The sequence below is a fragment of the Canis lupus genome, chromosome X (genome assembly GCF_048164855.1).
Source record: "Canis lupus baileyi chromosome X, mCanLup2.hap1, whole genome shotgun sequence".
NCBI lineage: Eukaryota > Metazoa > Chordata > Mammalia > Carnivora > Canidae > Canis > Canis lupus.
This window is the reverse complement of record NC_132876.1, coordinates 103,638,682-103,662,443: the sequence shown is the minus strand read 5'-3', so window position 1 is coordinate 103,662,443 and position 23,762 is coordinate 103,638,682. Positions and strand designations below refer to the sequence as shown.

The following is a 23,762-nucleotide window of genomic DNA, read 5'->3' as shown; positions in this document are numbered from 1 at the left end:
TTTTTGGAAGAGTTTGAGAAAGAGTGGCATTAATTCTTCCTTAAATGTTTGGTAAAATTCACCGTTGAAGTCATGTGGTCCTGGGCTTTTCTTGGTAGGGAGATTTTTTTGATTACTGATTAAATCTCCTTACTGGTAATTGGTCTGTTCAGATTATCTCTTTCTTCTTATCTTGACAGGTTGTAGGTTTCTGAGAATTTTTCCATTTCTTCTAGGTTGTCTAGTTTGTTGGTGTATGGTTGTTTCATTCAGTGTTTTTCTAGCTTGCCTAAAGAACATTCCAATTCTAATTCCCCTTTTTCTTGTTGACTGCAGGATTTTTTTCTTATTTTTATAAGGACAATTATAAAGATCCCTTTTCTTTTGTTTCTGAATCCTCATAAAATATGTTGGTCTAAGTTTCAGGTTTTATATGTATTCACCAGTTGGTCTGTAAGTGGTTTTTTTAAAGTACAGTTTCAAACAAAAATATACTTTCAGCAACAGTCAGTAACTGACTTCTTATACTTCTGGGTGATTTAAATACTAAAAAAAAAAAGGAAGATTTTGCTTATAGAGATATACTTGTTGACAGTAAGAATTACATAAGGAAAAACCATATCCAAAGTCACAGGACCCATGTTTCCAAACACATAAAGTATTTAAACCAGTTATTCAGGTATCTATCTGCTCTGACTTGGTAAGAACTATTGTTTACCTAACATCCATGCTTTTCCTAAAAATGGAAAAATTTGTAATATTTACCAACATTTGTAGGCAAACATGCCATTGTCTACCTAATAGGACAGTTTTTTTTTAGTAGTTTCTATTAGGCAACCCATGTAGTGATATCTAAGCTGAATAAATCAAAATTACATGTATAGCTGGAGTGAGCATGAGTCCTCCAGATGCCAACTTTGCACCATAAGTAGAGAAGTGTAAAAAAACACAAACTCCTACATATCTATATAATCTTTCCAATTCACCTGAAATCCTTCCAATTTAGCACTCTTCTCCAATTTAAGTAATTTTCTTATAAAGAACTCTCTTAAAATTCCAATGTCTAATTCAGAGGGATAACACATTATGACATTGTCTGCCATTAGCCTACTTTCTATGATTAATTTTGGACTGATTCCCAGGCTTACCTCCCTCAACATTTCATCCAGTAAAACTGAAAATTGGCCAAGGAATCTGTATAATGTAACAAGCATCTCTATTGAGTCTCTGGTGGTTGGTCTTGAAAAATATTTTTAGAAATGCTGCCTAGGAAATCAGGGCTGCTGCACAAAGCTAATAAACAGCTGGGGGAGACTTCAAATAGCAAAGTGATTATAAGATAAGCAGCAGGATCTTTGAGAGCAAATCATCTATTTTGTAGTTTAAGTCAAGACTGACCTCTGATGGCATCTCTTTTTTACTGTGTGGCCATTCCTCAAGGTGTCTGAACTCTCTGAGAATACATATTAAAATAAAAAAAAAAAAAAGTCACTATAAAGTACAGCATTTTAAGGCAAATTTGAAAAATACAATGTAATTAAAAGTCATACACTCATTTAAGTTTTTCTTTGCATCATCATTCATTTTATTATTTTTAAAAATATTTATTTGTTTATTTATTTATTTATTTATTTATTTATTTATTTATTTATTTATAAGAGAGAGAGAGAACACAAGCAGGAGGAATGGCAGGCAGAGGGAGAAAAAGACTCTCCACTGAACAAGGAGGCTGACAAGGGACTCAAACCCAGGACCCTGGGATTATGACCTGAGCTGAAGGCAGGTGCTTACCCGATTGAGCCACCCAGGTGTCCTATCATCATTCATTTTAATCATTAGTGTGACTATGAAGGGTCAGAGAAATTGCTACAGAAAGTTTTATAAAAGTTGAAAACTCTATCTCATAAACCTAGATTTGGCACCCCCTCTGTAGCATTTAGCTCTTCATCAACTCTTACTTACGAAGACCAGTTTAGTATCTATTTTTAATTCTTGGTTATTACAGGTGTAAGAGACTGGGTCTACTGTTTTCATCACTAGATCACTGGAACACATCATGGGAGAACCCCAGCCTAAATAGAAAGAAAGTCACATCCTGGTGTAGATTGGTAGCACAGTATGAAATCATGTGATCTCTGAGTGAAATAAAAACAGTCCATTGTAATTTTGAAACTGAAATTGGCAATCATCATTTATGATCTTGTATTTTAGTTTTTAACAGTTAGACTGTTATCTGAGGGAAGACCTCAGATAATGAAGAATAATTTCCTACTTTTTAATGGTCCTAGTAACTAGAGCATATTTGCCCTTAATGGGACTAATCTGTCTTTTCAGATAGTCATTTGATAAGAATGGTTTATACCATTATATTTTGTTTTAGATATTATTAAAATAATAAAATCTTATATGCAATTTTAATACTTATGATTAAAATGGAAATTAGGCACCTCAGTATGCTCCATTTAGATTTGAATGTGTGATGCATTATTTATTGCAAAAATAGTTTTGAGGATACAAAACCTTCTTTAAGCAACTCCTTACAGGCCTACTATTTAAAACATGCCCCAGGTAGCTGTAAGATTTATGCCACATTTTACAGCCCCTTTATGCCTGTTTTTCAAACTATCTACAAACATTAAAACTTATATCACTGTGATATGAAATATCTGAGACTAAAAGCTGTGATTTTAGAGACAATTTGTCTTTGTGTTCATATATTTATAAAGGAAAGACAACTATAAAATGCATTCAAAACTGGCCTCCACGGCAGGAAATCATTACAAAGAACTGTTGTTCAATAAGGTTTCCCAGTGTTCCTTAATTTAATTTCAGTTTGAACCTTTTTGAAGCTAAACAACCAGCATTGTTAACCAGGTGTTAGAGTTGGATTTTAATAGCTTTTACTTTGTTTTCTGTGGGTTGAAAACGGAAACTAAGCAACTGTAAAAGGAAACTTAATGTTCTCTCCTCATGGGTTTGAAGCAGGGGTGGGCAAATGTTTAATGGCCAGTCCAGATAGTAGGTATTTTCAGCTCTCTGGACCACATACAATCTTTTGCACCAACTCACCTCTGCCATTTTAGCTCGAAATCGGCCACGGACGGTACATAAACAAATGGGCACAACTCTACACTTTATTTACAAAAACACAGGCAGAGTGCTGACCCCTGACTTCAGACACAGAATGCAAGCACACACGAGTAAAAGGGGTCTGTTTTTCATATGGAAACTAAGCCCTGAGCCAGAAATGTGAATTCCACATCTCAGAGCCATTGTGACATCATCACTGACCATTTCTGCACCCCTTCTTCCACACAAATTCTGTTAAAGGATAAATATCACTTACCTTTCATCTTCTGTTACTTCATGCTTTGAGCACATGGCCTACGCATCATCAAGATAGTTACATGTTTGCTGTTAGATAAAATTCAGAGTAACAAACCATCAAAAACAGTCATTTCCACAGTGAATAACCAACCATTAGTCCAAAATAATAAAAATAAAAAGCACTATAAATGCATGGTACAGTTTATCAGAGGAAATCCTGCATTATTATTGTAAAGAAGGCCCATGGATAGACAGTGGTAGAGGACTTTTTCTCTATTTTCAGTGGGAGAGATTTAGGACAAAGATGTACTCAGGGTTAAGTTTATGAAAGGATTGGCACGAGGTCTAGCTATGTGTTTGATAAGATTAAAGTTGTTTAAGTAAAAACCATTGTTTGTCTTAGTGTGTTCCTAAGGGACGTAACAAAATCCAGTTTTGTGATACATCCTGTGCTAGAAAACATTTTTAAAAATATTGTGGCAGAGGATATTGTTTCTCACCAATATCCGTGTTATTTCTCTTCTTTTGAAACGCAAACATTTCTTTGGCCCTTGGCAGTTATGTGGGACCATATGGTTGTGTTCTGGCCAGTGAAACATGGACAGAAGTGAAAGACATTACTTTCAAGGCTGGTTTTTAAAAGTTCTGCAGAAATTTCCATGCTCTTAGTTTATTTACTAGCCACAGAAAAATACAATAGAGCTCTCTAAGGCCTAAGAGTGATTGGGACTTGGAACCATGAGATTAAAGAGAGTTCTGGATGGAAGTGGGTTTAAGAGTCAAGGTTGTCTTAAGAGAATTATATGAATGAAAGGCAAAGCTAAGCATATGACTTTTCTAGTTCTAATTTACTATAGCATAAAATACATATATTTATAAAACTTAGAACATATATGGATATTTATATATCCATGTATGTATAGTATATATTTGCATATATCTTTCTTAAAGTTCTCTTTGAAACACGTTTCAAGCTGTAGTCAGAAAACAGATACTGATTTCTAATTATCCTTTCATATAGAATGTTTACATCTAAACTTTTCAATATTACCCATACAATCTTATTTATAGTAAATGTGGTCTTTTTTTCAGTCTTCTATTTTCCTAAGTGCCATTTTGTATGTGACATGGTGAGGTATACTTTTTGCCTTTTAATAATTGATCTCAGAAATATAGACATAAATAATTTGCCTTATGGCATTTTATAAAATAATGTTTATCCTTTGCACACTACAGCAGTTTTGGAAAAAAAATTGAAATGGAACTAAATAAAATGGATTAGCTGACCAATCTTAAATTTAAAAAACAAGTAATACAGTCTCATTTTGAAATCTGACTTAAAATTTGTGATAATTGTATTGGTTTTGTATATTTTGCTCCAATATAAAGAGGAAAATGAAAAGAGAATTCAGTAATAAGTTAAATTGTAGATTATTTTCTATGGTATAGATTACTATTTTATATTTTTAAACTCTTTTTTTTTATATTTTAAACTCTAATAAAAGTATGCTTTTTAAACCTAATATGCTTTTATTTTTTTTAATTTTTTAATTTATTTATGATAGTCACAGAGAGAGAGAGAGAGAAAGAGAGAGAGAGGCAGAGACATAGGCAGAGGGAGAAGCAGGCTCCACGCACTGGGAGCCCGACGTGGGATTCGATCCTGGGTTTCCAGGATCGCTCCCTGGGCCAAAGGCAGGCGCCAAACCGTTGCGCCACCCAGGGATCCCAACCTAATATGCTTTTAAAAATCATTTGGTATTGATCCTCTGTTATGCTTATTAACAAATTCCAAAAATAGAGAAAAATTACATTGAAAATTGAGGAAAAAATGGCATCCTCTTATTTTAGCACTCTTGGGTATTCAGCTCTAATTGTCATTTTTCTTAGGGTATGCAGAAGTACTAGGAAGTTTCAGGCAGAAAGCCTGCTGAATAACCAAAATGATAGCACATATGCTTTGGGAGTTTAATGCAATTCAATGAAATTGCTGATTGAAGAGATTTCTCATGTTATTAGTAAATGAATTTAGAGTTACATGAGACAAGTTGTAAAAATGGCAAACATTAGTAATTGTCAGATGCTTATAGTGCATTACAATGTACCTGTATCATGTAAACAGTAAATCATCACCTTTTAGCATATTAAAACAATAAGAGTTACAAGATTACAGAAAAACATGAAAAAGTTTAAAAGAAAAATTATTACATATAGTAGTGTCAAGTCAGAACAGTAACTATGGATTTGGAAAAAGAATGTAAAATTATGACATTTAAATGTATTTTTAAAATTTTAATTCCAGTATAGTTAACATACAGTGTTATATTGGTTTCAGGTGTACAATATAATGATTAAGCAATTCTATACATTACTCAGTGCTCATTGCGATGTGCACTCTTTTTTTAAAAAAAGATTTATTTATTTGAGAGAGAGAGAGCACATATGGTGAAGAGTGAGAGAGAGAGAGAATCCCAAGCAGACCCAATGCAGGGCTCAATCCCACAACCCTGATTTTGTGACCTGAGCCAAAATCAAGAGTCAGATGCTTACTTGCCTGAGCCATCCACGTGCCCCTGGATAAATGTACTCTTAATCCCCTTCACCTATTTCACTCATCCTCCCACCCACCTTTTCTTGAGTAACTATCCATTTGTCACTATAGTTAAGAGTCTCTTTTTTGGTTATCTCTCTCTCTCTTTTTTCTTTTGTTGTTTTTTTTTCCCTTGAATTCCACATACAATTGAAATCATAAGGTATTTGTCTTTCTCTGACTGGCTTATTTCACTTAGCATGATACTCTCTAGCTCCATCCATGTTGCTGCAAATGGCAAGATTTCATTCTTTGTGTAGGCCGAATAATATTCCATGGTATGTATATGTTTATATATATGTGTGTGTGTGTGTGTGTGTGTATACACATAAATTGATATACACATACACACACACACCATATTTTCTTTATCCATTCATTTATTGATGAACACTTGGGCTACTTCCATAGTTTGGCTGTTATAAATATTGCTGTAATAAACATTAGAGTGCATAGATCCCTTCAAATTTAAACCTATTTTGTGTCTGGGGTTTTTGTTAGCATAGCATGGAATCTAAATCTATTTATTATTTTACTTGGTACATTTCCATTTTGAGGTTTCAGATACTTATTTCAATTGTACATATGCAGTCCTAATCAGATTTATGTTTAAATGATTTAATGTTCATTCCTTATCTGTTATGGACTGAATGCTTGTGTCTTTCCACCCAAATTTGTATTCTAAAGCCCTAACCCCTAATGTGACTGTATTTGAAGATGGGGTCTCTATGGAAGTAATTAAAGTTAAGTGAGGCCATTGAAATGGAGACATGATTCTATAGGAATAGTGTCCTAATATTACTCAGCCATTAGAAATGACAAATACCCACCATTTGCTTCCACGTGGATGGAACTGGAGGGTATTATGCTGAGTGAAATAAGTCAATCAGAGAAGGACAAACATTATATGGTCTCATTCATTTGGGGAATATAAAAAATAGTGAAAGGGAATAAAGGGGAAAGGAGAAAAAATGAGTGGGAAATATCAAGAAGGGAGACAGAACATGAGAGACTCCTAACTCTGGGAAACGAACTAGGGGTGGTGGAAGGGGAGGTAGGCGGGGGGTGGGGGTGACTGGGTGACGGGCACTGAGGTGGGCACTTGACGGGATGAGCACTGGGTGTTATTCTATATGTTGGCAAATTGAACACCAATAAAAAAATAAATTTATAAAAAATAAATAAAATAAAATAATCACACACACACACAAAAGGAATAGTGTCCTAATAAGAAGAGACACTGGTGAACTCTCTCCCCATATGCTTACCCCAAGGAAAGGTCATGTGAGGGCACAGTAAGAAGGTGGCGATCTGCTCACCAGGAAGAAGGCTTCCACCAGAAACCAACTAGGCTGACAACTTGAACTGGTCTAGTTTCCAGAACCATAAGGGAATAAATGTCTTTTGTTTAAGCCAGTCAGGCTATGGGATTTTTTTATGGCAGCCTGAGCAGACTTATTTGCTGTCTTTGAAAAACAAAATTTCATGCCTGAGTCTGAGTCTCCATTCTCACCACTGGAGTAGACTTGTCAGGAAAGGTGCTCTGGTAATATATGCTTGAGCCCATATATACCAAAAGAGAAATTTTTTGTGTGCTAACAGGTTAACATATGATGAATTCTTATCTCTTTGTAGAAAGTATAGAGTCACAAATAATTTTTCTCTAAAAAACTCAGGGTTTATAGTATTTAGCATCATGGAAAAGAACACTGAAAGTATTCAGATTAGTTTCTCTTTCTATGTAACTTAATGTTTCTGCTGAATGCTAGTATGATCTTTTCTTTCATCCTTGCAACTTAAAAAATAAGGATACACACACACACACACACACATATATATACATATACAAATACATACAGAGTGGGCAGAGAGAGAAAGAGAGAGGTTTTAGTAAAATGCCAATAATTTTGTCAGGTACAACTTGTGCACTTTTTCATACTGCATATTTTAATTACTCTTGGGTTACTTTGGTTTTGTTTGTTTGAAATCATGTAGATTACTAAATCTTTTACCACTACTTCTGCTGGTTACTGTTTTTTTGTTTAGGAGCACCAGTCATCAATTTGTTTGGGTCCATTCTCTGTTCTCACCATCTGTAATACCTCTTGTTGGTATTATTTATATGTCCATTTCCTCTGTATTTTGATGACTTTCTCATATTTTTTTTATATTTGCACTTGTTCAGTTAGATGGAGATGTCCTCATGAAAGTTCTGTTCTCTTTATGTTAAGACACTGATGGGATTTTCAACAACTTTTATCAATCTGTCCCTGTTTGACCTTGAATATTGTTTTGTCTGTTATTTGTATTGCTACCATTGCCTTCTCCTTATCATTTGTCTAACATAGGATTTTCTCTTCATTTTTAGTCTTTACCACCATTCTATCTTATGTGTCCTCATAAATAGGATAATAGCTGGGTTTTGCTTGTTTTATTTACTTTATTTTTTATTTTTTGAGAGAGAGAGCAAGCAGGCACAGGGGAGAGGCAGAGGAAGAGAGAGAATCTCAAGTAGGTTCCATGCCCAGCATAGAGCCCAACATGGGGCTCTATCTCATAACCCTGAGATCATGATCTGAGCCAAAATCAAGAGTCAGATTCTTACCTGGCTGAGCCACCTAGGTGCCCCAGGTTTTAGTCAAATTGGTTTATGCATATTCATAATAATCACTGATATGTTTGGATGTATTTTGGATGTATCAAATGTGTCTTTAGAAGAATTCAGCCCCTAATATAGTATAATGTGGTATAAACATACTGTGGATATTTTAAAAGTCCTATAAAAGTATGTTTTATGATGGATTATCATAAATAAATAATAATATACATTAATATAAATTAATTGAGGGATGCATTTTTGAGTTTGTACAGTGTTCTAGAAAGATTCTACTTTCTTCACCATATTTTATATCATATTGGACACTCTTCTTGTGTTGCATTTGTCAAAATGAGCTCAGTAGAATCTATTTCTTTTATATATGTCAAGTTGCATCCAAACTATGGAATTCTCCACACAAAACCCACATGAGAATGTGTTAGGAAAATTAAAAATATTTTACAGCCACATTAGCAAGTGTTATGTAGCAAAACATATTTTCCAGCTTTATTTCTGGAATCAAAATTAAGGTTTTCCAGTTTGTACCATGTTGATATATAGTATTGGACACGTGGTTTGTGAGCCTCCCTGATGAGATTCCCTTACTACCTCCTTATTTCCAGTTGTGTCCCAGTATTTTTACCACATTGGACCAAGGCCAGTCAATCATTTGTCTCTGCTAGACTCTCCCCCTTTCTTCCTGTCACACAGCCAGGCAGACCAAGCCGATACCCAGAGTTTCCAGTTCAACTGCTTCCATCCTTCAATGGGACACTATACAACAAGATTAAATGACACACTCTACTCTGAGGCCCAGTTTCACCTCATGGCTTATCTGGAGAAACCTCAGATGCTAAGCAGCCCGACTTGCTGAGCAGCCTTCAGTGTCTCTTTTCAGTTTACCACAACATGGTAACCAACAGGGTAAAACAATCTTTACTTGCCTTTTTCTTAAGCGTGCTGCCTTAGATTTCCATCTCCTAAATAAAGTATCGGCTCTTTAACCCATGCCTCAGGTTCTGTTTATTAGAGACTGTGTCAAAGAATAATACAGCTCTTTTTGTTTCCCCTTTGATGTATCAGTTTCCATTTCTACCTATAAGACTACAGCTTAGGATGCCATGATGAACACTCCAATTGAATAGACTGTATGCTCCTCCACTGACTTAAATCATCTCGATGACATCTAAGATGACCTTCATATTCTATTAATAGAAAACTGAGTTCATGGCACTCTCTTCTACCTTCTTCTTGCTTCAGCCCAAGCCCACTTCTTGAGTATGCTGTCTATCTCAGTGAATACTCCCATGAACCTGGGAACCATTTCTTCCCACTCCTTACCTGTATTCAGTTTATTCGCCAGGTCTTTCACTTCCGCTTGTAAATATTTCCTGAATCTGCTTCTTCACTCTGCCACTTTTATGACTTAAACATGGCAGCCACCATTTCTTACTTGGACCATTTCAGTCCTCTCCCAGTCATGCTCTCTTCCTTCAGTCTCTGCAATCTCTAGTCTATCCTTGAACCTCCTGCCATCATTCATTTTAAAGTGATACCAAGCAACACTTGCTAAAAATCTCTTCAGTAACCCCCCATTGCCAAAATTATAACATATAATACAAACTCCTAGCATGCCACACAATGACCTCTGTGATGAGATGGTTCCCATCTAGCTATTTGGGTTTTTTAAATATGCCGTGTTTTTTTCACAAACTGATAGGTTTTTCTATTTACCCCCTCCTGATACATCCTTCTACTTCATAGTCTAATAAATTCCTATGAATCTTTAAGAGACAGCCCAACGTTCATATCAATGTTTCTCTTAGGCCTTTCCTGATGTCCATATCACTCCTTCTTGAGTGATGAGGCAGTTCTCTCCATGTTTCTCTTACATGCTTCTTGTAGGCATAGTCTCAAAGCAAAGGTAGATGAGCAAGAGAGGAAGTGGAAACATGGAGGTACTTTTTCAAGCCTCTGAGTCAAGTTTGCTAACATCCTCTTGGCCAAAGCAAGTCACAGGAGAGGAGTCCAGGATCAAGGATGGAAGCAGAATGACCTGCCAGAGTGAGAAGGAATGACAAAGTTTGATGGAAAGGGGAAAGGATAAAGGAAGGGTGAATGGTTAGGGCCATTAGCACAACTGATCTACACACACTATGAATATTTATTCCTGAAATTCTGGGCCTCCACAGAACCTCTTTCTTAAAGCACACCTAGAGGTTACGTATAGTGATGAAATTAACCAAATTTCTGCTTGACAATGCACTGTATAGCAGGGGACTAAAAGATATTACAGTAACTGAAAATCATGAGCTTCTAGAAGGGGTGCTCAGCTTAAATATTACAAGCACATCTCCTTGCCAGCTAATGTCATGGCTTTAGTGGTTTTACTTGTCACTACTTTTAAGAGGTGTGATTTTAGAGAGCTGAATGTTGAGTGAGATTGACAGGAAGAATTTAGGAAGAAATAATATGAAGGTGGATACTATAAAATAAATACAACACAGTAATTGTTCCTACAAACTGAAAAGTAAATGTGTTTTGCTCTTTTTGTGATTCTGTTAAATTAATAGATATTGAGTTCCAGACAGTTCAAAATGCACCTTAGGGACTCTGCTTTTCTTTTTCAAATATGAAAGAATGAAAGAGAGAAAACATCTTTAAAAATCTGTATTAGGTTATCCATGAGAACTTCAGTGAATACACAATGAATATGTATTCACATCAGACCAATAATCGAGTGACAGCCAAAATTGTTTACCCAGTCTGTTTGCTTATGGTCTAACTATTTAAGCAGATGGCTCTGCATGCTTTTGAAAGAAACTTTTCTTGAACCTAAGTTTGAATAAAGAAATATACCGAATAAACCCCACAGAGAGTGAAAAATTAAGTCATGGATATGAAAGGTCTTGGTACTGAATGAGAATTTTAAGCTAATCATAAATTACTGTGGCTATACCAAAGCATTGGACTGAATGTATCCATGATTTTACCTTTTTTTTCTTAGATGCTATTATATTACCAATATTATTTCCACTCTTGATTCCTCTTAGTGGTTGTCGTATATACACAGACATATGTGAGGGATGACCCAAGTCTTGATGGGCAGAGGGGCCCATTATATAAACAGAGCCATCTGGGTTGAAGAGAAGTCAAACTGGATATCTCAGTAAGTGAGCAGAGAACAACATTATGGTTGACATCTAGACAGTCTAAGGACAACTCACTGGAAAAAATTTAATAGTCTATTCTCTTGGATAATAACTAAATATTATATGAATGATACTAACAGCATTAATGGTAATAGCATTAAGTACTGTTTCTTGGCCTCTGGCTATGTTAGGTACTTGGTGAGTCTATTTTATGTGTTATCCCTTATGGAGGTCAGACTTATTGTCCCACATTTTGGAAAAGGAAACTGAAACTCAGAAAAGATCATATTCATGGTCACACAGTTAGTTATAAGGACAACTTACTTGTAAATCCAGGTTAGTAGAACTTCAGGTTTCCTGCCTTTTTTATGACTAAGGTTGTCACTTCATAGAAGGACTTGATTACTAGATAGATTACCAAGAAAATTAGCTTCTCCCCCCGCCCCGCCCCAATAAGTGATTATCAGAATTTGGATGCAGGGTTCATCTCAGGATCATTTCTCAGTAATGAGGCTCAGAGTAGGACAAGCAAAGAATATTTTCATGCTGAATCCTAAATTGTTGGACAAGACTAGAGGCATTCAAGTATTTAAGCTTCTTTGGCTTATTTTAAAAACAGGTAATATGATCAGAAGTCCACCCATACTGGTTATTCTCTTTCTTCTCTTAAGTCCATTTCCCCCCATTTTCAGCTCTCACAGGGTTCTAGCCAGGCCTGCTCTGCTTCTTGCTCCTCAAGCCTGCTATGGCTAGTTAACTGGGTCTTACCATCCATATTGGATGCTTTACACTTGCCGCATAGCTGCACTTTATTCCTTTGTTGAATTGTTTTCAGTTAAATCCTTCCCAGTGTGCCATCTACTTTCTGCCTGGAACTTTAGTACAGAAGGGACCATATGTCACAGGTTACACGTACTGCCCTGGCGTAATTTTTAAGCTACTTTAAAAAAGATTTATTGAGATATAATTGATATACAAAAAGCGGCACATATTTAACGTGTATAATTTGATGTTCAGTGGGTTTGAACATATATAAATACTAGTGATACAATTACTACAATCAAGTGGTAGATCTACCTAACACTTCCCAAAGTTTCCTTGTGTCTCTTTGCTTTTTATTTTATGTGTTTATGCTAAGAACGCTTCAGATCTACCCTCTTAATAGATTCTGAGGGGCACAATACTGTATTGCTACCTATCGGCACTATGTTGTACAGTGGATCTCTAGAACATCCTCCTCTAGTATAACAGAAACTTTATACCTATTGAATGATACGGCCAGTGGTGATTTTTAATACTCCTATTTTACTCTCAAAAGTATTCTGGGTTGGAGGATAATTTATATGGTCATCCTATTGATATACCATATAAGTGTTAATTTTATATTCTTATTCTTCTTAACCCAAAAACAATGGAGGAATTGGGAACTGAATTCACAAAGGCAGGATAACAAAATGCATAATGCTTCAGAATCAGAAAGAAGAGGATTTTACTCCCACTTGTTACTCATGAGCTCTGTACACTCAGATCATTTAGTTAATTTCTCTGTACCCAAGATATTATCTGTAAAAAGAGAAGAATAAAACCCACACTGAAGGATTGTTTTAAACATGAGACTATATAAAGTGCCCTGCACATAACAGGTGCTTAGTAATAATCTTTTATCAAAATTACTATTTTTGACATACACATATTTATCTTTGAACTTTTAAAATAATCCTTAATATAAAGCAGGTATTCAAAAATATTTAATGGAATTATTTAATGGATGAGTTTCAAATGTGAATCAATTATAAACCCAAACTGGATTCTTAGCTATCTTCAGTTTTGAAATAATTCTTCATAATGATCCTCTTTAACATTGCAGTTTTCCTTACTTATTTTTTTCAGATTTTATTTTTAAGTAATCTCCACATCCAACATAAGGCTTGAATTCATGACTCTGAGATCAAGAGTTGCATGCTCTACCTAGTGAGCCAGCTAAGCACCCCTCTAATTTTCCTTACATTTAAATGAGTTTCTAAAAATTATTACTTCCAGTTTCAGTTGCAATTATGAGTGTAGCCTGTTAGCTTGCTTAGTGTTAATATGGGCAACCAGGTCTTACCAACTAGCCCACTAGTTGATCTATTCTGAGCAATAAGTAAAGGGGACTGGATAAAAAACTTGGTGTACCTGCTTTCAGGCTACTGGCTGTAGCTTGAAGCAGAGTGGAGAGGGCTTTGTACTCTTAGATCAAAATACTGAGGAACTAAGGTGGAATGGTACTCATTGACAATAACTGCACGTATGGGCTCATAAAAAATCCAGCTGGCCTAGGCTTGGCCTACTGTAACAGGGCTGAAGGGTACTTTGGCTCTCCTACCACTGCCACTTTACAGTTTTTATGGAGGATCTCTACATCCCTTTATGAACACTCTTTGAACCGTGGGGCCATGTTACAGCTAGTGTAGTACCTTGACAACTTAAGCTTTTCATCAAAGTCTTATCTAAAACAACCTCAAGAAACACAAATGAAATTATTTCTGTCCAAAGATAATGTATACAAACTATGTCTAGTACATGATACATAGGTAAAATTTCTTTGTTGCATAAACATGAATTTGCTTTCTCTATTTCTCCCTCTGAACAGGATAGCTACTGTAAGGGATATAATATTGGTCTGATGGGATGGTGTTCTATCCTATCACACATAACAACTAGTAGAGAAGAAATCAATGCTCTTAACTCTATCATGCATTCATATGTCAGCATTTATTTACATCTGACTTACACGCATTAGCCAACACATCGAAGACATAAAGATAAATAAACCACAGTCTACTGTTTTCAAGAAGTTCACCCTCCCTTGTAATTTTCTTCTATTTCCTCACCCATTATAATCAACTACTCTCCATAGAGTCCCTTTGGACTTTGTTCAGACCCTAGTTATAGTTTTTATACTTAAGAATACACAAACCAATCTTCACCATTGTTATAAAGTACACTACCCATGTTATATTATTTACACATTTATCAATGACCTGGTAAGGGGTCTTGCTAAATATTTAATGTTAAAATGTCCCTATCGAATAGCAATCTTGTGGTTTAAGGTGAATTATAAGCCTTGTTTTATAATAGGCAAGAATGATCCCTTAAGGATCACAAACCTCAATGTAAAATGTAAAGCTATAAAACTCCCAGAAGATAACACGGGAGAAAATCTAGATTACCTTGGGTATGGTGGTGATTGCTTAGATACGACACCAAAGGCATGATCCATCAAAGAAATAATTGATAAGCTAGACTTCATTAAAATTTAAAACTTGTGCTTTGAGAAAGATATTGTCAAGAGAATGAGAAAACAAGCCACAGAATGGGAGAAAATATTTGCAAAAGACACATCTGTAAAGGACTGTTAACTAAAATATACAAAGAAGTCTTGTAAGTGCAAGAAATTCTCCACTGGAGATCTAGAACATATGTTAACACAGAAACCAGAATAAACAAAAGTTTGGGGTTTGGAGTAAGAGTTCTTTTTTTCTTTCTTTATTCTTTGCCACCTATAATTTGTACACAATTTTTTTTTTTTAAGAAAGCATAGCATCAGATGCCTAATTACCTTCTACAGTAGTTAGTCACTGGTTCATCTATAATCACTAGATATGTGTAGAGATGGCTTAAAAATAAAATCTTTTATATGTATATATATAAAATCATTAGGTACATTGAAGGCTGAGTATTGCTACTAGAGAGTTGATAGTTATAAAATTTGAAAGAGAGGGCAAAAACAGGTAACTGAACTTCTTGTAAAAAGAAGGAGTAATTCTCTAGTTTCCATCTGAAATTCTAGAAATCGAGAACCCTATTGAGAGAATATAGGTAAGAATGTTTTGTTTCAAAACTACTGGGCTCTGAACACTTATTTTCAAAGTTAGATAAATGCAATATAAACCATTAAAAAGTCTATATTTCATAATACCTGAGGAAAAAAGTGACAGACTGACCAACTATGAAGTTGGTTTAGTTTGCCTTTAGCATGACACCCTCTTTCTGAGCTTAGCTCGAGCTTCATCTTTGGCTCCTCTCTCCCTCACAATCCTTGCCCCCCTCCCAGTGCTTTCAAGCTCTATCTAGTTTTGCTCATTAAGGAAGATGTGGTATGATAAATGGATTCATGCTAAGAGACTACAGTTCTTTGTTTTTCAGAGTGTGTTCCCCAGAGCAGAGAAATTGGCATCACCATGTTTACTGAGTAAGAATCTGCATTTTCACAGGGTCCCCATGTGTTTTGTACATGCTTTAATAAGATAACCAGGAGACCCATATGCATGTTCAGCTTTGAGAACACTGGTAGAAACCTGGCTGTCTTCTAGAGCATTGTTCTCAAAGTGTGATCCCAGGGTGAGCAACATCAGCCTCAGCATGGAATTAATTAGAAATGTAAATTCCCAGGCCCCAGTCTAGACCTTCCATATCAGGAACTCTGGTGGTGGGGCCCAGCCATCAGTGTTTTAAGAAGCCTTCCAGGGGATTCTGTTACTTAAAAAAAAAAAAAATGTAAAGACCACTATTGCAGAGCATCTACATGCAAAGAACTGCTCATTTTGGAATTGCAGAGCTCAGTGCAACATGAAATGTGGAAAGGGCTGGGAGTTTTATCTCATAGACCCTCCTGGCCTTCCTCCAACTTGCATAATCCTGAAATTCAAGACTTTTCCAAAAATACCCTATATATGCTTTCCAGATTAGCCTATTAACTTGTCTCATACCTTCTGAGAGTGAATCCCTTCATACCAATTGGTTTAATTCAAGAATTCTGCTCCATTACTTTAGCTATTCCAATCTGTGAAATTTCATGCTGCTAGGACATCGGGCTGTATAGCCATTTTAATTAGTTGCCTATGACACGGAGATCACGCACTTACTAGAATTACTTCAGTCATTGAAAAACCTCTGCAAAATTGAACTCTCTTTCTTATCTTTTTCTCCCCTAACTCATGCCCAGATGCCCCTTGTTTAAATTTCTTAGCACTGCTTTTTAATCTAAGCTGATGTCTGTGTGTGTTTCTGTGTGTTCGTATGTCAATTAACTAATGTTTCAGATCAGAGCCTGTTGCTACAAATATTACTGCAAGGAGGCATTCTTCACTGGTTTTAATGTGCTGTTCAACAGAAGGAGCGGTGATTAATGCTGCTTAAACTCCAAAGTAAACAAGAAGTATATGGAATTATGAATGATTGCCCTTAGTAGTGATCGCACTGTAGAATAGGGCACTTTCCTACAATGAAAATAGTTATAATACTTTTATTATTTTAAGATAGCCTCTAGTGTTTTTCCAGGACTAGACGATGGATTAATAGAATGGCTAGGCAGAAATATTCTATACTATTCACATAACTTGTCTGCTGGCATTTAAAGCTTTTCTCCCCGTGTGAAGCAAAGCAAAATTGCTCTTTGTTGAACTACTTTTCCAGGAGTCTGGCTCTTAGTTCATTCCACCATTATGGCATTGAATGAGTTGCTTTTACTTTCAATAATGCTTATTTTGTGACAAACTATGAAATATTTGTTCTACCTTACATGGAGGTGTAGAGAAGTTAATCTTCATGCCCAAGATAACTGATCACTCCTTTGGCATATCCGTGAAAGTGTTACGTGTATTCAGTCTTGCTAACCCACAACAACAGTCTATGGGTTATGACACATTTGATGTCTTTAACAGGGGAGCACATTAGGGTAAGTGCTACAGACTTACAGCTTTATAAGTGCCCCGGAGATGTGTTGAGACTTTCCTGTAAATTGTTCAAACGAAGTGAGAATCATAGATAACAAAGAAAATCATCTCTCGAGGAACTTTTCTGTGTCACATTAAAAATTATTTTTGGCATTTTCTCGGAGTGTAACGACAATACATTCATACTGAGGTTGGAATTAATAGATAGAGATAAGAGCTATTAATTAATATCCTTTCACAACACTGAAGTGAAGAGAATCGTTACGCCAGCCAAGATTTTACCTTTTAAGAAACTGGTGCAGAGTGGAAATATTGATGGGGTGGAGGAGTTTACTGGAAATGAAAGGAGGGGCACCATTCCCTTCTAACAGAGCGGGGAAATGAAATTAGTCTACCTGTCAGGCATGCTAGGTAATGACTCGTCAACTGAGAAAGGTTCACTTTGTACACAAATGGAAGTATAAACATAAGTCTAATGAATGTTTAGCTTAGTCACTATTTAAAAAGTTTGATTTTTTGGTATTGAATTACAAATATAAGTTTTAACTCCATACATACATGCTTCTGCATTCATCATCTGTCAGTCAAACTATGCTTGATTCCGGTCTTATTTCATTGACAGAGTGAAGTCTTGTGTTTTAAAAAGTAGTAAAGATAATTAGACTGGCACTTACGCTTTCCTTTTATATATTCTTTTTACTGAAGCGTGGTATACATATGGTAAAGGTGGAAGTGGTAAGTGTATATAACTCATTTAATTTTTACTAACTGAATGAGATCATGGAATTAGCAGTCAGATCAAAAAATAGTACCAGCACCTTGCTACCCTAGATGCCTCTTTTTGTCCCCTTGGGGTATCTCCTGCTCAAGAGTAGTCACTACTTATCTTCCATAGCAAATCATTTTATTTTATTTTTTTTTATTTTTTGCAAATCATTTTACTTTATTTTAGGATTCATTAAAAAAAATTAATAGAAGATCAAAGCAGATAATCACCTAACCTTTCCTTGAACACTCTGCTCTTTTCCACCAGTGGCAATAGCCTTATTCCTTGTTTTATGGTCTGATGTGGCTACTCAAAGGTCACATGTAAATATCTAGATTTCTTCTATTCCAGCAGTTCTCAAAGTGTGATCCAGGAACTCTGAGGGCATACTTGCGAAACTTTCGTGGTGGGGTGCGGGGGGTGGGGAGCTCAAGGTCAAACTGTTTTCATAATAATACTAAAACGTTGTTCACCTTTTTCATTCACTCTATCATAAACGTATACTAGAGTTTTCCAGAAGCCTCGAGATGTGATGTCACAACAGGCTGAGTGCAGAAACAAATAGGAGAATCCACTTCTATTCTATTAAGCCAGGTATTAAAGAGATTTACAAAAATGTAAAATGGTGCCACCCTTTCCACTTTCTTTTTAATTTTGAAAAATCATTTTTTCCTGTAGTATGGTATTTAGCGGTGAGTTTATTGTTACTTCAAAATGAATGAAGAAGTAAATATTTTAAAAAGTAGTGTTAAAAAAGTAGTGTTGGGGATCCCTGGGTGGCTCAGTGGTTTAGTGCCTGCCTTCGGCCCAGGGCATGATCCTGGAGTCCCGGAATCAACCCCCACATCAGGCTCCTTGCATGGAGCCTGCTTCTCCCTCTGCCTGTGTCTCTGCCTCTCTCTCTTTCTCTCTCTCTTTGTGTCTCATGAATAAAAAAAAAAAGTAGTGTTAATTCCTCTTACAAAAATATCAGTAAATATATACAACATTTACAAAACGTTCTTGAGAGTCCTCAATAATTTGTGAGTTTAAGAATCCTGAGACCAACATGATTGAGAACCACTGTCCTAGTTATTCCAAAGTATACTTCCCACACCATTCCTCTGAATTGGTTTCCATTGTGAAATTTACTTATCATTTTTCAGTCTTTGTTTACTTCAACCTCATAAATTAGGGGATTACCTTCTGTTTGCTTTTCCTTTATACCTCCCACATCCTTAATTTCCATAAAATTACTCTTATATTTTATCCCCTCTCTTTACAGGTTTACATTTAGGCTTAACTTTAATTTCTCACCCATGATATTCAGACTTTTACAAAATACATCATGATCCATTATCAGGTACGGAATTTGATTTTACCTTACACAAAAGCTAATACATTAAGCTAGCCTTGTGACTCTTTTGTAGATGCTCACAGAAGACATAAGATTCCTGAGTCAAAAAAAAAAAAAAAAAAAAGATTCCTGAGTCAAAGACAAAGGACTTTATTATTCATTGCACAATCAGCCCTCCGAGCATCAGGATGTTTGTTTTTGTTCCCCTTTCCTCAGAGCCACGTGTTGGTGATGTGGAAAGGCCCAGAATGTTCCAGATGTAGTGGGCTTGCGTTGTAGCTGAAACATACCGAGCTCGGAATATCTTCCTTTTTATAGCAAGCAGTATATAAGCCTACCCATCTCTCAAGATTGCTCCTGTTAACCCAACCCTAACAAATGGCTTAAGCAAAGATCCACTGTGGCCTTGCATTCTTGGCACACCCAGCAAGAATATGCAGAAACACTCAAGTTCATAGACTGTCTGTCTCAATCCCCACTTGAGAAATTTATTAATCTGGGAACACTATTTTCAAAATGGAAGGCAATCCCCCTCACTCATGCAAATGTTAAAAACTTAAAGGGGTTCAGACATCCTTCAAAGTATATCCATGGACTTCTGCCTTAAATATTCATGTTTGTCAGGGTACTACCATGACATTTTTTTTTTTTTTTTTTAGGATTTTATTTATTCATGGGAGACAGAGAGAGAGAGAGAGAGAGGCAGAGACACAGGCAGAGGGAGAAGCAGGCTCCATGCAGGAAGCCCGATGTGGGATTTGATCCCGGGACTCCAGGATCATGCCCTGGACTGAAGGCAGCGCTAAACCGTTGAGCCACTCGGGCTGCCTGCCATGACATCTTCTTATCTCAATTTACATACACTCTTTGTGTGATTAGTCACCACCCTTATAAGAGATTAGACCTTCATTACCTACTTTAGATATTTTTATCCAGTTTCATGGTAGATTTCTTTAGTTGGTTATCAAATGGGCCCTGCAAATTCAACACAAATAGGAGCCCCTGGGTAGCTCAGTTGGTTAAGAATCTGACTCTTCATTTTGGCTTAGGTCATGATCTCAGGGTCATCAGATTGAGCCCCGAGTCAGGCTCCATGCTCAGCAGGGAGTCTGCTTGAGATTCTCTCTTCCTCTCCTTCTGTCCCTTTTTTGCATGCATGCTTTTTAAAATAAATAAATAAGTCGTTAAATAAATTCAACACAGCATTAATCAGATGAGTATTTCCCCCTCCTAAAGCCCTAGAGAAAAGGGGGGGGGAGCATTTTTCTGCATTGTTTAAATCTTGATAAAAATCACCTGTCATTCTATCACCAAAGCTGAAATATGATGCCATTTTTTCTTTTCTCTCTGTTCTCCAAAATGTCTGCTATTTTTCTCTTAGATATTTCTTGGATCTGTTCTCTCCTCTATAGCCTATGTTCAGGAGCTCAGCATCCCCTGCTATCATCTGTAGAAATAGTCCTTGAGTAATTCTGTATTCTCTCTATATTATTCTGTGTATGTTTAGTTTCATTCCCATCTACTGCATCCTCCCCACCAATCCCAGATGACCTAGAGGGAGGGAAAGGGTACAGATTTTGGTATCAGACCAACTCTGACTCTGAGCATACTATGTGGGACAGTATATTATTTCTAATACCACTCTTTATTTGTAACATCAGGGCAATACCTTCTCCCTTCTGAAGTGAATTGTTAGGATTACATATGATATATGTATATTACAAGTACAATTTAGGGCTGATTCTTAGGAATACTACTCCTTCCTCATCTTTCTCTAAAAACAATTTCAAGGCTTTCAGTCACCATAAAAATAAATTTGTACTCTTACCATCAAATAGAATCCATTTCTTGACCTGCCAGGCACCCAGATTCATTTTCCCACTGCTTTTGACAGTTTCCCACATTGTTATATATCTTAAGTGAAATACTGATCCTTACAGTAGCAGGAGTAGAATATTAAAATTTGCTTCTACTAAAAAAAATACTTCTAGTACTGCATTGTAAAACATATGGGAAAAAATCTATTAATACTAAACTAACAATACAGAAATAAAATATGGCCTTATTAAGTATTTTTACTAAAATAGCCAGTAAGTATTTGATAATTGAAGTTCTGCCTCAAGCATCAGAGACCACAGAGAAAATGACTAAGAAATACATGTAGAGATTGTTAACCTTAACCAGATAAAAACTGCCTATAATTTTACCAGCAAAAGATGGGTTTGTTCAGGAAAAAAAGAGAATTGCAATGTGGAACAAACAGGCTGTGGCAAAACCATAGGCAAGTCTGGGGAACAAAGGAGAGGTAGTTTTCAAGGGGAGAAGGGGTGATTTAGGAGGGTTGTTATGAAGTAAAATCCACTGGAGTAAACTGGGAGTTAAAAGTATGGTGGCTTTTCCTTGACCGAGCTTTTGGGGGGTTGCGGGAGGGGTGGTAAGGAAAGCATATCTTCCTTGGGCTAGAATACTAAAGTGGTATCCAAATGCAAGGTCAGTCTCTTTCTTTTGGGTCTGCAGTTGACAATGAGAGGTAGGGTGAGAGAACTCCCCCTGCCAAAGCCTCCTGACCCTGTTTCTTTAGTTAGGTTTCTTACCACCAATTTTTTACTAGATTGTAGGCAAGAAAAAATAATTTTCCCTCTACTCTTCTAGGTGCTTTCTTGAGACAACCCATGCCCCCAGTAATAAAAAAGATGAACATGAAAAAAACAAACAGAAGTTTTTTGGGTTTTTTGTTTGTTTGTTTTGTTTTGTTTTTTTGGCAAACAGAAGTTTAAAAACAGGGATGCCTGGGTGGTTCAGCAGTTGAGCGCCTGCCTTCTGCCCAGGGCATGATCCTGGAGTCCAGGGATTGAGTCTCGAATTGGGCTCCCTACATGGAGCCTGCTCCTCCCTCTGCCTGTGTCTCTAATAAATGAATAAACAAACAAACAAACAAACAAACTTTTTAAAAAAATAAGTTTAATAACACATATACTTTTTCCTATATATGTGAGGGACACCTCTTGTATACATGTGGAACACCCAGGAAAAACAGAGTAACTCTTTAAAATGGCCCAAGCCATCACCTTAAATATCATCTTCAGCTAAAGGCAAAAGATGTTTGGTGGTGGTGGAGTGGTGGTGGTGGGGGAAAAACCAGTTATTAGGAAAGGCACAGTAAACAAGGGTAAGGTTGTTATAGAGATTTAAGTCCGTACCTTCTCCATTGATAAGAGTTTCTAGAGATTTAGTCATTCTTTTTCTGGTACAGGGAGTAAGATAGCTGCACAAATGGAAATTTCTCATAAATGTAAATATCTCTTATAAAAGGGTAACTCCTACGTGGTTTTCAGAGTTTTTCCTGTCTGTTGTTTTTAAAAAATAATCAGCCTTGATGCCAAGGAGGCATATTTTGGGGTGGCACATTCTACTTCCCTTCATGATCTTTCGTTTATGTAAGAAGTATAGTGATAGGGCCCAAATCAGAAGAGTGGAAGCCCCCCCCCCGCCGCCCACACACACACAATTTTCAGACTAACAACCAATTACATCCTTGCTATAGAAGATGACAGAAGAGAAAGCTGGAGCCTGTTCCTGCATTAGTGAAGCGTACTGCAGTAGATGACCCCAGCTTCCCTTTGGCCCACTACTATTCTATACTGCACTGCCTGTGTTCTCTAGGAGTATTTATTATTTTAACCATCCTCTAATAAAAGCTTTCAGCTTTATGCAATGCGATTATTCAATTATTTCTCATATGGCAAAGCACAGTTTTAAAGAACCAAATAGAAGAGTGCTGTTTGGTTTTAAAACAATAATTTTTGTATGATGCATAGAGACAAATACCTACATAAATGCAAAGGTGGCCGGTTTCAAAATATACTTTGGGTTTGTGATCATCAGAAGTTAATATCCACTTAGTGTATTTATAGTTTTATGCATTTTATTGTCACAATCAGAAGCAAGAACAACACCTTTCTTCTGTTCAGTAAGGTCCAGAGTCAACAAACATTTACTAATGTGTATCTCAGGGGATCTTTTGATAGAATAATGTTAAGGCTGACTAATGATCATGTTGAGTTGTTGTCTTTACTTTATTATGGTGCTCCATCCTACACAGTTCTGTAAAAGGTTTATTAGAATCCTGATTTGGTATAGATATTAAATTAACAAAAAGGGAACTTGTAGGCCTTTGAGATTTCCTTTGAATCTCACAGGACCAACCTCTAATTTCTAATTCTGATGAATAATTTTCCCTCTGCCTTTAGTGCCCTGGAGAGGCACCACTCATGTGAACCCAGGCTACTTTTTCCTCTT

General features: G+C 36.3%; 1 protein-coding gene, 1 long non-coding RNA gene and 1 pseudogene across 8 annotated transcripts in view; 1 reads left to right on the top strand and 2 right to left on the bottom strand.

The window, feature by feature from the left end:
* LOC140628627 (proteasome maturation protein pseudogene) overlaps positions 1-3,214 on the bottom strand; it is a 77,889-nt pseudogene extending 74,675 nt beyond the window's left edge.
* Positions 1-23,762, top strand: part of LOC140628624 (melanoma-associated antigen B18-like) — a 273,856-nt gene that overhangs the window by 216,164 nt on the left and 33,930 nt on the right. The window lies entirely within an intron of this gene.
* The window catches only part of LOC140628629 (uncharacterized), a 51,709-nt gene continuing 31,271 nt past the window's right edge, over positions 3,325-23,762 (bottom strand). Inside the window, exon 3 of the long non-coding RNA XR_012026669.1 lies at positions 3,325-3,393. This is a non-coding gene — a long non-coding RNA (uncharacterized lncRNA). The remainder of the gene's footprint in view (positions 3,394-23,762) is intronic.